The sequence below is a fragment of the Schistocerca serialis genome, unplaced genomic scaffold (assembly GCF_023864345.2).
Source record: "Schistocerca serialis cubense isolate TAMUIC-IGC-003099 unplaced genomic scaffold, iqSchSeri2.2 HiC_scaffold_1172, whole genome shotgun sequence".
Classification (NCBI taxonomy): domain Eukaryota; kingdom Metazoa; phylum Arthropoda; class Insecta; order Orthoptera; family Acrididae; genus Schistocerca; species Schistocerca serialis.
In genome coordinates, this window is record NW_026047373.1 from 87,501 (window position 1) to 92,500 (window position 5,000).

Below are 5,000 nucleotides of genomic sequence, written 5' to 3' on the forward strand. Positions count from 1 at the left end.
ACACCGCCATCTGTAGGTCTCCCGCAACATGACCTCCTGCAACGACGATACCGTCATCTATGAGACGCCAAGCCGACTAAGACAGCCATGGGCCCACAGTGCCCTTCTTTCGACCCCACCCACAAAGCCTGCATCCTCTGTCGACAACAGCACCCCAACGCCAGCGCCTCTGCCGCACGAAGTCGTGGACCGGCAATCACTCCACCTGCACCCGTTCGTGCCCCACCCCAACCGCCCAACTCGCAACTCCAGCGGATGAACGGCGGACTTTGCTCGCACTCGCAATGTGCAATCCACCCCTATAACGTGCGTTTCATGAAGAGTTATGTCCAATATGCGACATTCCCGCTGTCCATATACATGAGCTGCGAGCTGTACCACGTACGAGCTACAGACGCGATCGCGTTGCTCTCTGTACGAATGCAGATGCTCAGCGGCAGCTAGGAGGCGCTCCATCCATGTCGGTACCGGTGAGCGTTGCACTCGCAGTCGCAAAAACGTACGGCAAGTATATTACTCGGAAGAGTCAATGACAGTCCAAGCCCCCCTGCGTGGGAAGAGTCTTCCTAGGCCATGACCCACCGGAAGGGCGCAGCGTCCCCCACCCCAGACATGTGACGTCAGACTATCGGTATTGACGACTAGACTGATTCCTTATAATCATTTGCCATACACCGGTGGAAGCTGCCGAGACGAGTAACTACATACCGGGCTCGCCGTGTCACTAATGTACAGAGATACAATAGTTTCGACTGGAACCGGATTAAACGTATACACGGCGCTGATTAGTAATAGATAGAGCCATCAGAATACAGATAATGTATAGACCTGTCCGTATACATGCTGAAAGACTCTGCTCACAATCACACGTCAGCCAGACACTCTTATCACGCACTACTCTCTGCCTGTAACAGGCACGCAGACGATATGTAAGCACCAGCATGGAACAACACCCAGTGCATCCTCTCTGCCACATTAGACAATCCACACTATCATAACCAGACCGGGAGGTCCACTCGGAAAACAGAATATCCCACCCTTCCGACAACCACCATTGCTCAGCTAAGCCACCAACACCCACACATGTCCCACACAGGGGTGCACCCAACATCACAATACTGCCTCCTGTCACACCACACAAACAATGGCAGGAATGAAAGACACAGGTCTGCCACAAGCATGGAATCAGAGCGCCGCCTGTTATGAGCCAAAGGTGCACCCTGACGTGGCAAATCAGATGATGCCGCAGTCATTTACTTACGATAATCACAATCAACAAACTGCCGCCCCCCCCCCCCAAAACACCTTTCCTTACAACAATGTGTACCTTAACCTAACCCATATTGTGCCTTAACCTAACCCATATTGTGCCTTAACCTAACCCATATTGTGCCTTAACCTAACCCATATTGTGCCTTAACCTAACCCATATTGTGCCTTAACCTAACCCGTATTGTGCCTTAACCTAACCCGTATTGTGCCTTAACCTAACCCGTATTGTGCCTTAACCTAACCCGTATTGTGCCTTAACCTAACCCGTATTGTGCCTTAACCTAACCCGTATTGTGCCTTAACCTAACCCGTATTGTGCCTTAACCTAACCCGTATTGTGCCTTAACCTAACCCGTATTGTGCCTTAACCTAACCCGTATTGTGCCTTAACCTAACCCGTATTGTGCCTTAACCTAACCCGTATTGTGCCTTAACCTAACCCGTATTGTGCCTTAACCTAACCCGTATTGTGCCTTAACCTAACCCGTATTGTGCCTTAACCTAACCCGTATTGTGCCTTAACCTAACCCGTATTGTGCCTTAACCTAACCCGTATTGTGCCTTAACCTAACCCGTATTGTGCCTTAACCTAACCCGTATTGTGCCTTAACCTAACCCGTATTCTGCCTTAACCTAACCCGTATTGTGCCTTAACCTAACCCGTATTCTGCCTTAACCTAACCCGTATTGTGCCTTAACCTAACCCGTATTGTGCCTTAACCTAACCCGTATTGTGCCTTAACCTAACCCGTATTCTGCCTTAACCTAACCCGTGTTGTGCCTTAACCTAACCCGTGTTGTGCCTTAACCTAACCCGTGTTGTGCCTTAACCTAACCCGTGTTGTGCCTTAACCTAACCCGTGTTGTGCCTTAACCTAACCTATGTTGCGCCTTAACCTACCCTATATTGTACCTTAACCTAACCTATATTGTACCTTAACCTAACCTATGTTGCGCCTTAACCTAACCTATGTTGCGCCTTAACCTAACCTATGTTGCGCCTTAACCTAACCTATGTTGCGCCTTAACCTAACCTATGTTGCGCCTTAACCTAACCTATGTTGCGCCTTAACCTAACCTATGTTGCGCCTTAACCTAACCTATGTTGCGCCTTAACCTAACCTATGTTGCGCCTTAACCTAACCTATGTTGCGCCTTAACCTAACCTATGTTGCGCCTTAACCCAACACACGTTGCGCCTTAACCCAACACACGTTGCGCCTTAACCCAACACACGTTGCGCCTTAACCCAACACACGTTGCGCCTTAACCCAACACACGTTGCGCCTTAACCCAACACACGTTGCGCCTTAACCCAACACACGTTGCGCCTTAACCCAACACACGTTGCGCCTTAACCCAACACACGTTGCGCCTTAACCCAACACACGTTGCGCCTTAACCCAACACACGTTGGGCCTTAACCCAACACACGTTGGGCCTTAACCCAACACACGTTGGGCCTTAACCCAACACACGTTGGGCCTTAACCCAACACACGTTGGGCCTTAACCCAACACACGTTGGGCCTTAACCCAACACACGTTGGGCCTTAACCCAACACACGTTGGGCCTTAACCCAACACACGTTGGGCCTTAACCCAACACACGTTGGGCCTTAACCCAACACACGTTGGGCCTTAACCCAACACACGTTGGGCCTTAACCTGCTCTGTAATTGTCATACGACGCGTTAAATTAGTGTAGTGTTGCCTAACTGCAACCCCCGCAATATAGTTTGCTACTCGCACTGCCCGGTCCCCAGAGTATCGCTTCATGTTAAACACCTTGCAGCTATACACTGTAATGCGGATGGCAGCAGGACGTACATGCTCAATGCCCTTCGCAGTTGTTCATTGGCATTCGCATGGCGAAGCACAGCCTACGTTGTGGTACGGCTTGTGTCAACTGTCCGCTGATGTTGTACGTCCAAATCACACACTGTACTGCACATTGGTCCTCATGTACTGAATGATACATCGTGGTACATGTGTGACCGTACCACGACTGCGCCAACAACGGCGAACCATACGGTCCAAATATTGTGCACTCAGCTACATGTCGTCTCCCTATAAGAGCTGGATTGCAGTATGGTATGCCGTGGATGGCGATCGGCATGAGCCGTCTGTTGATGTAGTGGCGCGTGTTGTCAGACGTAGTCGTCTCTTCTCACACACCGTGATAGCATGGTGCACTGCGTTCCACATCTGCGACATGCGACAGAGGCCGGTTGACAGTCGTTCGCGCAATGGACATCGCATACGTACGGGGGCCACCTTCCACGTGTTCGCGAAGCGTGCACATGTTGTTGCGTGTATGTGGGCAGACATAGTGTGTCGTGACACCTGACACAGGCATGCAACAATCGTTGAATTTGCAAATGGCGATGGACGTCTACGTTTGCTGGTGACGTTACGCAAATGAAGAACTGGTAAACCGTTGTGGTGCGGTTGTTCTCGCTAGAGGTGAATCAGTGATGGCGACGATCGGTTGAGCTACCAACCGGTTGTTTCAGCGATACCCACCATGCCCACGAACGTGAATGGCATGTGGGTGTGAAGCGATACGCGGCGGTGGCTGGGTGGGACCGTCCCCGGCCGGTGAGGGGGGGCCTCCCGGCGTGCTGGCCGCGCGGTGCGTGGGCGCACGCGCTACAGCCGGCTGGTGGGGGCGGCCAGTGGCAGGCGCGCCGGCCGACGGAGGCGGCAGGCGGCGTAGCTGCGCGCCGGCGCACCCTGCACGCGGCGCCGTGCGGCCAAAGTAGGTCCTCGCGGGCCCGGTGCGAAGCGCGGTGGACATCTGCAGTGTGCTGGTCCGATTGAGGACTGTGTGCGCTGAGGATGCGCCGCCGCCCGGCGCTCGGCGCCGCGACGCCGTCTGCTGCTCGGTCGCCTCTGCGGTTCTCGCAGGTGGATTGTATCGCAGCTGTGCGGACGTGTTGGCGCGTGCGCTGTGCTGGGAGAGTTCGCTTCGGCACCCAAGTGGGGCTTTTGTCCTTCTGTGGCGCTGGCGTTGGAGCTGCCGGCCACCGTAGGTGGCGCGTGTTGTCTCCCGCCGGCAATGCCACGACAGCACGCTCCCGGGCCTCTGTCGGCAGCGGCAAGCTCAGTTGGGAGCACGGGTGGTCGCACCTAAAGCGTCTACTCGCCAAACTCCGGGCGATTGCGCCTCTCTCGAACCCGACCAAGTACTTAGGACGGCGCTGCGCGCCGCCGGGACCTGAGAGGGTTTCGAGGTGTATTGTGCAGGGGAGCTCAGCCTCCTCCTGTTTGCAGAATAATTGAGCGGACGCTTGCGTGTTCGCGCGGGCCCCCGGGACACACTCCCGGGCGGCCGGCTGCTCAGCTCTAGTTGACGCAGCTCCCTGGTTGATCCTGCCAGTAGTCATATGCTTGTCTCAAAGATTAAGCCATGCATGTCTCAGTACAAGCCGCATTAAGGTGAAACCGCGAATGGCTCATTAAATCAGTTATGGTTCCTTAGATCGTACCCACGTTACTTGGATAACTGTGGTAATTCTAGAGCTAATACATGCAAACAGAGTCCCGACCAGAGATGGAAGGGACGCTTTTATTAGATCAAAACCAATCGGTCGGCTCGTCCGGTCCGTTTGCCTTGGTGACTCTGAATAACTTTGGGCTGATCGCACGGTCCTCGTACCGGCGACGCATCTTTCAAATGTCTGCCTTATCAACTGTCGATGGTAGGTTCTGCGCCTACCATGGTTG

General features: G+C 53.6%; 1 non-coding gene across 1 annotated transcript in view; it reads left to right on the top strand.

Moving 5' to 3' along the window:
- The first annotated feature begins 4,633 nt into the window (after positions 1–4,633).
- Positions 4,634–5,000, top strand: part of LOC126433687 (small subunit ribosomal RNA) — a 1,910-nt gene continuing 1,543 nt past the window's right edge. The window contains exon 1 of the ribosomal RNA XR_007578675.1: positions 4,634–5,000. This exon is cut by the window's right edge and continues 1,543 nt beyond it. This is a non-coding gene — a ribosomal RNA (small subunit ribosomal RNA).